The sequence below is a fragment of the Homarus americanus genome, unplaced genomic scaffold, assembly GCF_018991925.1.
Source record: "Homarus americanus isolate GMGI-L3 unplaced genomic scaffold, GMGI_Hamer_2.0 scaffold13495, whole genome shotgun sequence".
In the NCBI taxonomy this organism is placed as follows: domain Eukaryota; kingdom Metazoa; phylum Arthropoda; class Malacostraca; order Decapoda; family Nephropidae; genus Homarus; species Homarus americanus.
This window is the reverse complement of record NW_024727075.1, coordinates 1,623,842-1,636,620: the sequence shown is the minus strand read 5'-3', so window position 1 is coordinate 1,636,620 and position 12,779 is coordinate 1,623,842.

Genomic DNA, 12,779 nt, shown 5'->3' with positions numbered 1-12,779 from the left:
CATTGTTTCCACAATACCAATAAGAACAGACATAAGATAACTAAAATCCGAATTACCTACAGGGGTTGGGTGACGAAGAGTTGAAAATTCATTATCATCTTATCCTCTCCTTTAACACGAAAGATATATCTCTCATAATTTTTAATTGTTGATAAAATGGTGTAGTTACTAACCTTGTTACGCGCTTAAACACCCTAGTTGTTGAAACGCAGGTATAACAGTAGGCAACTAACTAACAGGGATGTATTACCGCCTGGGAAGCTATTGGAAGCATAACGTATTGTCTAATGGTAGACCCTGCTGCCATATGGCATCACTAAAACTGTGACCATGTCCCAGGCTGCTGACCCGACTTTCTGCCTCATTTACACACAACTGCAGGGTTTCAATTGTTTCTTTTACTTTGTTAACACAGCATACATATATAATTTCTCACTATTTATCTTTTTTTTTTAGTTTATTAATTTTTTGTCCTTTATTATTATATTATTATTTAATTATTTTATTTTCAATTTCGTGTTATAAATTTTATTTACAATGAATTATTATTATTACATTTTCGCCACCCTCCCAGACCCCGATGTGGGTCAGTGACCTGTGCCCGGGTGTGCTAATCCCCGTAAAAAAAACAAAAAACAACCTAATAACACGCACTTCTGACAAACTTTGGCAGAAGTGACTCCAATTTCCCCCACAATGCATTGTGGTAAACAACGATGAAGTAATTATGCATGGGGGGATATTGCATAAGTATAAGTAAACAAACGAGGATCATTAAGGATTATCTCTTTACTTGATGTTCTCTCATCTGAATGGTACTCATAATGAAATGGTGGAAAAAATGCTCTCAGTAACTTCATAAATTTGTTTCTGAGGGAACAGCTGCAAGGTCCTTGGTATTGAATGATAAAATAATTTAAATAAACGATTGATGTAGTAGTATAGGAGTAGCTGGCTGTGTGAGTGTGTGGTTTCATTCACTTGCTTCCCCGTGTGAGCGGTCAACGAGGTTAAGAGGGAAGCCACTGAAATTTAATATTTTCATAAAGGCTTGTGGTTCAAGATGAAATTTGAGTTAGTCTGAGCCCTTGTGACTAAAAGATGGATATCAAATTTATCTCATACTGGACAAGTAGAGAACCATTTAATAGCTAGTTTTATAAATGCAACATACTATAAACCGACGTGAAAAAGAGCGTTCCCTGACTTATCAATGTGCATATTTTAAAAAGTCTCTTGAAAGTGAACTGAAAGTGCTTATCTGGAATTGAAGTACTGTATGTCAAAAAGTGGGGAATATGGTCCGGTCAGCAGATTCATATAGCAAAAAATGTGTCGTCAGTTATCGTCCATACAATCACCGAGTCATTGTGTCGTGCTCAAACACACTTACTCAGAGACACACTTGCTCACACACTCAATCAAACATGCTCTCGTTCAAACACACACTTCCTCACACAACTCTAGGGAGGTTGACGCCCAGGTTTCACTTGGTGTTGACCCTAGAATGTGACGAGAGGCGAGAACTGAGTATTTTCCTAGCAAGCCAATTATCTCAGTGTGTGTGTGTCCCTGCAAACAACTTAACCGAACCTAACCCAACCTATATTGAGCTAAGCAAGAAAACGTAGTTCAATCTAATACTAACCTATCTAACACTAATTTAACCTAACCCATTATAAACGTAACCAAATAACTACTCATCTAACATAATCTATTCTATCCTAAAGCTAGCAACACTATTTAGTATTAGTCAGGTTAGGCTAGATTTGGTTGGGTTAAGAGAACTTCAGTGTGATTAGGTTAGGACTAAACAGGTTAGACCGTTGGATTAAATCAGGTCAGGTGGGGTTAGGTTAGTTTAGATAAGGTTAGATCTGGTTATATTAGGTTAGATAGGCTTAGGCCTGGTCTGGTTAGGTTAAGTCTGGTTAAGGACCATTAGATTAGCGTTGGTTTGGTTTGGTTAAGGAATATTGGATTAGCGTAGGTTTGGTTAGGTTATATCTAGTTATATTAAGTTTAGTTGGTTTGGGTTAGAGACTAGGGTGTGAGGCAGCCACAAAATTGGTTAAGATAGGTTTTATGAGACATTTTGAAGTTTAAATATTGAATGAAAAACAAGGAAGTCACCTCGTTAGCCATACCAGCGTCAAAGCTGTTGGTTGAGTCTGATGTTGCGCTTCATCAACTAAGGTCTTTAAGCTAAATAATTACACTAGTCATCTACAATTAAAAATGAGGGGACTTCCTCTCTGGTTCGTTGATTATCGCTGCAAATGTTTGACGCTTGAGTCATCGCTTGAAAACAGTGGATGGTTGATGATTATTATAATAATAATGAAAATAAGAAATATAATAATGATAAATTATCATTTACTATTTGCACGTCTGAGAGAGAACACTCTCCATCTCCTGTGACTCTACATAAGACAGCAATTTGATGAATAGTTACTGGTTACAGTTGTCACACGGGCCAAGAAAATCTTTTAGGTTAGGAAGATATTTAGCTAAATTATATAAAGATACATACAGTCATTATTTCAAAGAAGAGCACGTAGGAAGTTTATCAGAAATCTTATACGTACATGAATTAACTGTTAAACTCTGGTAACAAATTTACGCTTTAGGAGTGCGCATTTAATATATACCTATTTTTACCCACAATAAGGCATACGAAGACAAATTACGTATCAGTAAAACTTCATTATGCAAAAGCTAACATTTTAAAAGATCAGAATCACACTGAAATATTACATGCCCCCTGAAAATTGGTGGATGAGTGCGACAGACTTGGCCGCTCGAGCGAAGTCGTCAGTAGAGGTGGGAAATATGACTGCATAATGTAGTTTTAATGATACGTAATTTGTCTTAGTTTGCCTTATTGTTGGTAAAAATAAATATTTATTAAATGCGTCCTCCGAAAGCGTGAATTTGTTCCCAAAGTTAAACAGTTAATTCATGTAGAAGATTTCTCATAAACTTCCTACGTGCTCATGTTTGAAATTATGAATGTATATATCTTTATATAATTTAGCTAAATATCTTTCTCGTCAGAAACGGTAACCCCAACGATTATGAATAAACTAATTTAAAAATACATCATTCCTTCAGGATGAAATCGGACAGATTTGTAACAGTCAATCAACTGTAACTCTTGAGGAGGGAGGGGGCAGGGCATCTTTTCTCAGCTGGGAAAAAACTCACTCTTCATGGTGAGTGAGAGTGGATGAATCTGAGGATAGACATACATGTCGGAGATAGATTCAAGAATGACTAAGAAAAGAGGAAGGTGAAGTTGTATTTATCACACTGTTGAAATGTCGACGTTTGGTGTTATGACGACTTGTAAATAGAGCAGGTCGGCGTGATCAACATTTTCCCAGAAGCCTGATGAGACGGTCCGCCGTCTGAGGCTGTGTACATACACTCGCTTAGGTTCACATATTAACTTTTCATGTTAGCAGAGACTGTTGATAGAGGTGGTTAACTTGGTGTAGCCTCGTAAAGTAATGAGAAAATTTGAAAGGCCTAAGTTTTGGTTATTATGATCTTGATCCATCTAACTGAAGCTAACGTACCTGTACCTACTCTACCTGTAACGCATCCTAACTGTAACGTATCCTAACCTAACCTAACTGGAACTTAATCTAAATTAAACTAACTTAACCAAATCGGGGGCTAATGTAATATAACCTACAGTATATTAAAGTAAACTACCGTAAACGAACTTATTTACCCTAAATAAAACTAACGTAACGTATCGTAAGTCAAACTAACCTGAAATAAACGAAACCTAACTGAAACTAACGTAATGTAACCTAACTTAAATTAACATAGCCTAACCTAACTGAAACCAGCGCAGCCTACTTGAAATTAACGTCACCGCATATAATCAAAGTTAATTGACATGAAAATAACCTAACCTAAACTTAACCTATCTAACATAAATATAATTTTATTTATCCTAAACAAAACCTAACTTAAATATAACTTAACCTAACCTAAACCTAAAATAATCGGATCTTAACCTAACCTAATTTAGGCATAACATAACACACAATCTAACCTAAACATAACCTAACCTAAAACAGTAACCAGGAATGACGAATATATTCCATCTCCGTATGCACACCGCCGAACAAAAGATTAAAAAAATACTTTTATTTTTACGCCAAGACACTCTGTGCTGGTAGGTGGATATTTTTAGAACTTCTCAAACCAAGATAATGAACTTCTCGGTTACACAGACAATGGTCGTGCTGGGCGGTGCTGTGTGGGAGGTACTGTGTAACCGTGTGGGTGTGTGGAAGATACTATGTGGGTGTGCGGGAGGTAACATTTGGGTTTGCAGGAGGTACTGTGTGGATATGTGGGAGGTACTGTGTAGGTGTGTGGGAGGTACTGTGTAGGTGTGTGGGAGGTACTGTGTGGTTGTGGAGGAGGTACTGTGGGTTTAAGGGAGGTATAGCTGTTCAGAATACCCACACGGTGCATTTCACTACAAGTAACCTTACAGTCGGAGGTCACACAGCTCACAAATCCTTCACACACACTAATATAAAAATGGGTATTATCATTCACTTTTCTATTTCAGGTGCTTCTGCCATGAATTTTTTAAACACCTCTCACTTAGTCTTTGTTGTAATAATTTACATTCAGGTAATAAGACCAAGGACAACTGAAAAACCCACGAGAAGCTTGTTTCCAATAGAGTCCTTATGCCAGCAGCATCTGGAGTTCGAAGGGCCAGGCTGTCATCCATCCAAGTACTAATCGACCCAACATTGCTTAACTTCGCTGATCGGACAAGAAGCGTTATTTCCAACATGGATAATTAATTATTGTATATAAAATTAAGTTGTTAGATAAGAGAGAGAAGGGGAATGTGTGACATTTAGCTCACTAAGTATGGGGGTCACCCACAGTTTCTTGCCCCATATGCACCGGTGTTCTGGCCGCCTCACTCGTGTATTTTACTTTCGCGTGCGGCCTTGTGGCTAGGCCAGTGTACAGGGGAGCAAAGTGGCCGCAGTCCTCTGGTCCACGCCTTGTACGACCCACACTCACCTCACTTTTTATGATTACTAGGCGAGACAAAATATTATATAACACACACCACTCTAGTGGCAGTATACTCACTATTGTTTGACCTTAAAATCGACGGCTGTGGTAGTACTCGTTTCGTTTGATCTTTAATTTGCATTTAAGGGTTGTTGTGTTATGGAAGACATCCACAATATTGCTAAAGTTGCTTCCTAAAAGCTGGGAACGTTATATAGATGCCAAAGCTACTTCACTCCTGAGCAGTTGCTTCAGGTTTGAAAGATTCATTCGTCCTAACTTGGAGTACTGCTTTCATATCTGGAATGGTTCTACTGTCCAACTGTTAGATAGGGTAGAATCAAAGGCATTTAGTCTTATTAACTCTTCTCCTTTAGGTAATAATACCTATTCCCTTTCTCTTCGCCGCAATATTGCTTCACTCTCTTTTACAGGTACTTTTAACGGGCAGTGTTCGGTGACTTTGGCAGCCTGTGTACCGCTGGCAAGGCAGTGGGTTCTTAGCACTCGTCTTACCCACGGTGCTCACAGTTTCTGTGTGGATGTCGATCACCCTAGAATAACCCGATATAGTATATCCTTTCGTCACACAGCCAAACTGTGGAATACTCTGCCTTCTGTGTTTCCATCCTCTTACAATCTCACTCCCAAAACTGGTTTTTAGGCATTTTCGTGTAGATTAACATACCCCTTTTCTCCTCTAATATATATATCCCCCCCCCCCCAGGCCCCGTTGTGGATTGGTGACCTGTGTCCGGGTGATGTGCCACTCTACCCGAGATCACACTGTTAGGTGATGTGCCACTCTACCCGAGATCAAGCCGTGCCCACAATGCCATTATCAGCCACCCGGGTCACTGGTGTCAATCATCCTAGTCACTTACCCTCCTTGAGCTCCTCCTAACCACTCGCCTGCAACAATTTTACCCTATTACTCACATACTGTACTTGCCTTGAGGATAGGGGTGCATTGTAGCTCCTCCAAATCCCCCCCCCCTATTTTAACTAGCATTTCCTACCAATTTCAATGTTGTATGCTAGTTTAGCACTACTTTGCAGCACTATGATGTCTGCCAGTGGTGGTGTCCCGAACCTCAGTATCGCAATGATTGTGGACGCAAGGAGTATTCTTCGCCACTCTTTAACCATGTAGAGGGCAGGGATTTCTCAGGTGAATAAAATCGTCTTACATTAGCCAGAATGAATTATCTAAGTACGCTGTTGCCCTTTAAAGGGTTAATACACCCATAAATGAAACTCATGAGTTTAATGTTAGAAGGGTCAAACCTGTGAGAACAGTAATAGTAATAATAGGACAATGAGATATCCGTATTTGCACTGTTGTTTTGCTTATTACCTTCTGAAATCAACCTTTCAGCTCATTTTAGGCCTTACCAATTGTTACACACAGTGTTCATCTTCGTGAAAGATCACGGGCAACAGTCAGCTAATTGCACAATCAGACACTCGATTCTGGTACATTTGCGAGACCAGTGCCGGATTTAGACCTGTGGAGGCCCATGGGCAGCCTCTTTGTGGAGCCCCCCCCCACTTATTATAACTACCCAAGAGGGTGGGGTGGCGAGTGAAGCGAGCCTAAACATCTGGGAGTTCCGAAATTCTAAATATATTATTAGCAACACAAACAATAGCATTCATTAAAAATATACGGTTCATAGGAAAATCAGGTATTCATGAATTTCAAGGAGTAGCTAGCCTAATTTCTATCACGCTTCATGCTGAACATAGTTTTACGTGATGGAATAGATAAACATGAATTTTAAAGAATGAAAATAAAAATAATCCAAATGAATAAACAAATAAATAAAATACCTGTATTGTAATATGTGGAGGCCCCTGGGCAGCTGCCCACTCCTGAATCCGGCCCTGTGCGAGACAACCAACCGTGTCAGTCAAGTGGGCCAAGTACCAGGAATCACACAGGTTGGAATGGTCAACCCACAGCATCCGCCACACGTGTCTCGGTATCTGTCACCAGTATCAGTCAGGTGGGCTATGCATTCAGCCTCACAGACAGACAGACTTGATCTGTCGCCTCTTTTGTGAGGATGTTTCTGAACCTGTTTGGTTTTATAACCTGTCATTGGAGACAGAATCATACTAGCAGGCACAAGTAAACCAGTTGAGTTTTTGCAGTATTCACTATCACCATTGTTTATGTGTTTTGTAAGAATGCACAGTCAGATGATTCAATGTGAAGAAAAGAGGGAACAGATGAATTCTTGAAGGTTAAAACTTAAAAGTGAATAGAACTTAGAACAAAATTACTTTTAGACTCCTTTAGCGTTTTCTTCATACATTAAGATATTATATGTAATCTCTCGAGCTTCTCCTTAACAGGGACACAAAGAGAAAAGGTAAATCGCCTCGTCTTCAGGTCTGTTCAGAACTCGGCCCTCGAGCCAGTCATAGTCAACCTGAACCAGCCTTGCAACCTCAATGTCCAGCCCGAATTCTTTATCAAGCACGTTTTTTCTAAAGTAAGAAGACTTGAACAAACCCACTTATTTAAATGGCGATCTACATTTACATCTCGAGCAAATAATTTCTAAGGATTTTATATGAGTTACCCGTCAGAATTTCTCTCCCCTCCAGGAAGCTTACCTGTCCTCAGCATAGAGTAACTCTGTATATCCCATACGTACTTACAATCATCACGCCGACCCAGAATTATACATATCAATCAATAAATTAAGAGTATTCACCAATAATTCCCCAATCAACAAAATGAACTAAGTAATGAGTATCAAGTCTTGATTAATTTCACGATCTTCTATACTGCATTTACATTATTTATCTATTACCAAAGCCTATGAAAATTTAAGAAACAGTTTATTTTACTTGCTGTTTATACTCATATCCTAGAAACCACTTAATGTTTACTACCTACTTTTTCTTTGATTCAGCAAAAAATCCTTGCTATTTTTTTCTTACCCCTTATAAATGCATACTTTTAGACAATTTTCCTATGGTAAACTAATGAAATTACACGCACTCCCGAACACATGCACAAACACACTGGTTAACCTTATAGACAGAACGTAAACATTAATCACTTCCTTCCAATGTTTGATCAATAATAATCACGCTTATAAATAATAATGAAAGAATGTATTGTAGTGGATTCCTCCCCTACAAACGCTTGTCGCTGAGTAGCCGACCCCTCGAATTCCCCAGTGTATGCCTCGAGGTCTAGGTCAACCAGCGCCGCCTTACATGACGGAGGTCAACTATTAAGCCACGCCTACCTCCGCTATATAAGACCTGACCTCGTGGTGACCTATCTCTTCTCTACCTACACCAACCAGCAAGCAACACATCCTCCACTCCTGCCTGGCGGCCCTCGCTCCCGCCGGCGAGCACGGCAACCCACAAGCGGGTCCTCCTCTGAGCACCCTCACCAACCAGCTCTCTCTACATCACGCTTGTAACCACGCTGCCACTTCCCAGCACCAAGCTGCACTGTACGTCCAATACAACATGTATACAGAGAGCACATTGTGAGTTTCCTTTCTCCATCTCATCCTGAGTGTGAACCAAATAACCCGTACCCCACAGTATAAACCGGTTCCTTACTTAAACTATCCTGGTTATGAGGTGCGCCAGTTCAAATTTTGCAGGCCGTGCCTAATATTGTCAGACCTGGCCGCTAGGTGGCTCACGCGACGATGTTTACTGTACATGTTTGGCGGATCAGGCGCCAGTTTGTAAACATAATGCTCTCCAAGTTCCCTCATACATTCCAGTTATTTTGTGCTTTTTTGAGTGGATATTTAGTAATTATGCCTCGTCCTACTAAAAAGAAACAAAGCAGATGCCCTCAAGATGAAGGCAAGTAAGTGAAGAAGCATCGTGTGTTCAGCTATAAGAAAAAATTGGTATCATTAACTCATGGAAGGTTGGGTATCGTTTGCTCCTGTAGGATGGCGTTTTTCTGTCAATGATTCAACAGTGAGAACCATCTGCTAGTCTAAGGGGGAAATAAGGTGTGCATTTACCGATACTTCCACCGATTCTGTGATCAATGTTTACAGCTTCACACATTGTCTTACCTAGCTTAACAGGAATACCCCATTTGGGTTTGTCTGATCTTAAGTATGTAAAATTCACTTAACTTAATTAACATGATTAACGCTAATAATAGGATAACAAAAGGCATATACAGAATATGCATTATTTATAAGCATTTTCCCTTTTCAGAAGTGTTATTACTAGAATTAACAATATAAATTCAATTATTGCCACAATGATGTAAAGATCATTTCGGAATTTACGGACTTAGTCATATCTGCATTTTTTCCTTCATATCTATTTCTATCATAATTTCACGGGCTGATAAATTTTACCGTCATCCCTCGGGCCATGAGTTGGTTATCCGAGATGGTCTGAGTTGGACTGTAACCGAATGGTGTTTCTGCCCTTATTTTTTTCGAGGGGATGGCATTCCAGTAGCAGTATTTTTTTAATCTGTCAGCACCATACCTCTGAATAATCTAATAACATTGAACAACAGAAGTGGTGACAAAATCTTAGACACTAAACAAAAGGCAAAAAATCTGTTTCAAATTTGTAGAACCTACTTTAAATAATAAGTTAATGAAAAACAGTTCTTCACCAGTTTGAGCAACATTATTTATGTAAGATTATTCAAGGCAATGGCATCAAATACAGTAAGTCTGATTCATCATTTTATAGACAGTGCTGTATAGATATTTTGATATATTGTAACTGTGTGACCTATATGCTAATGAAGGAATATAGATTTTGGAATTTGTATATCTGTTAAGACATTAACCTGTGGTACTAGTATTTTAAATTTCAAAACTATTTTATTTTCACGAAAATAAGCAAATGTTTAGTTGAATAATGAATGGAATATTGGCATTTCTAAAGTACATAATGCATGTACAGTACTGTACTCAAATATTGGGCTTAATGAAAATATTAATTAGGCCCTTTACATTATTTAACCAACATAATGTGGAACAGTTAAATAGGACAAAGGGAGTGATTTCCTAATAGATCTATTCTTCATTAAGTATTTTGTGTAAGTCTTTGTTCTTTTTGTTTTTATTTTAAATACCCATATACTACACAAATAATAATAATAATAATAATGGATGGCCCTCGAAATTGAAGATAGCCGGCCCTAGGGCCACCTAGGCTTGAATTTATTTAAGGTGTAGAAGCTGTCGCCAACACAGCAACCACACCCTGAGTTAATGAACTGCATAACCCAGTGTCAAGGAATAGTCCGAGAAGACCGGGCAACTTGCCAACTGCACTGGCTAACCATATATCCCGAACACGATCCGAAATCGATTAATATCCGGGTCCCCAATTACTGCTGGGTAGACAGAGGCAAATGGCATAAAGAACTTGCTCATAGTGTCACCCTGCCTGGGGATCGAACCCAGGTCTGCTTGCTTGCGAGGCAAGCATACTGACCACACACACATAAATATATAATGTTTCTTCAAGATACTGCATTAAGTGTTCTTGAGGTGCCTGGTCTTTAGATCCTGGTGCTAAATTTAGTTGCAGTGAAATATGTTAATATAAAAGAAACATTAATACCGCACCAAATTTTGGCCTCCAGAATGGTAACCCATTCACTAAGACAGACCCTGTTGACATTTCATAAATTTCTCTATTAGATAATTTAGACACCTTACTAGATAACCCATCTTAATATTGTAAACCAAAGATAATAAATCATAGAAAATGCATATACAGTAATTTGATAAAACTCTGATTTGAGAAAACTAGACTTCTTAAAGCTTTGCATATACTGTACTGTACTGAATATTATTATAAAATAAATGCAACAGTAATGGCCACCCTTTGCCCATGAAATGACACCTTCCAAAATCCTCTTGGGACACTGGCATTTTATGTTTACTGACCAACTGCATTAATGTTTCTTCAAGATGATGCATGGTCTTCTAGATCCTGGTGCCAAAGTTGTAGAGAAATCTGTTAATATAATTTTAAATATTGTACCAAAATTTTGGCCTCCAGAATAGTAATTCATTCACTAAGACAGATTCTGCTGACATTTCATAAACTTGTCTATTAAGTAATTTAGATGCCTTACTAGATAATTCCTGTCTTAATATTATAAACCAATGATATATAAATAATGGAAAATGCAAATAATTTTATCAAACTCTGATTTGACGAACTAGACTTCCTAAAGCTCTGCATATACTGTACAGTACTTTACTAATTATTCTGACAATTATTATTGTTATTATTATTATTATAAAATAAATGCAACAGTTATGGCCACCCTTTGGCCATGAAATGACATCTTCCAAAATCTTCAGACTTAAGAGAATAGCATTTCATGTTCACCGGCCCACCGCGATGAGGTAGGTGGCCAAGGACCGGACCAGGGTTAAATGTCCGAAAGGCAAACCTTTCGTTCGTGGTACCCCAAGCCACGAACTCACCGAGTTGAAACTCAGTTGAGTACTTTGGGATTCCCAATGATAGCTAAGTTATCATCGTGAATCGCTCACCCAAAGGTGATATGCTGGTGACCTACCCACAAGAAGTGGCTGGAAATAATAATAATAATAGCTGGCACTTTGTTTCTCGAAAGTGCAAGTTCTTCCAAAAATATTCACTAGCACTCAAACCACAACAATAAAAGATCACAAAATGTGACAGTTCTATTCTATAATTCATACACCCTAAGTTTTAATATGGTACTTTCTAAACTCTGTAATTCTCCATCACCATATTTTGTTTCGAATCATAACTTTCAAAATATGAAAGTTTTGGGTTTTTTCTTAAAGGTCTCTACAGAAGTCAGCTGCTTTATGGATGTTTGCAACCAGTTGTACAATTTGAATGCTGTATAGGAAAAGATTGGGCAGCATTGTTAACACACGTCCTAACCTTTACTTTATCTCTAGTGATGATCTCGTTCAACTAGACACTAATGCTTTTATCACTCAGCTTTCTTTCAGTACATTATTGTTATGAGATGAGTTGAATGCAAGTCGTAATTCTTTTCCCAGTTCTCACATCTAGATACAGTATACTCTGGTTAATAGGTTTTTTTTTTCCCAGTCTAACTAACACATGTACATATGACGTGCACATGTAACACTCACATATACACACAACATACAAAAATTATATAGGGATGTTTACTAAGGAAAGTAGACAGGCGATGACGCAGGGACACACACAGTTGTCTAAGTTGGATGGTTTACACCCCAGATCTAGCGCGATCTTTCTAACGTTCACCTTTGACCTGAGGACTAGCAAAATCTATAGGCTTCTTCCTCTATTAGGTTATTGTACTGGCGAATATAGTCTAATTATGGGCATCCGTGAGATATCTGGCATCATTATGAGCACCTATGAATCACATGGGATCATTTTGAGCACCTGTGAGTCACTTGTTTTCACTATTCACCCTAAGTCATCATACAGACCTGTGATAGTTAACAAAATATAACAATTAACCTTAGTACTTATGACATTATGAAGCGTGGCGGTCGAGCAGATACAGTGCTCGCCTCTCCTGTTCTGGAGGCCGATTCCCGGGCGCTCCCAGTTCACCCAGTTGTAAATGGCTACTTAAGCTTACAACTTGGGGAAGTGAATGCGGTCGAGTGCAGTACCGGCCATGTTGCCTCCTTAGTATACAGTGTGCTGTGTCTATTGTCCCTAACGAG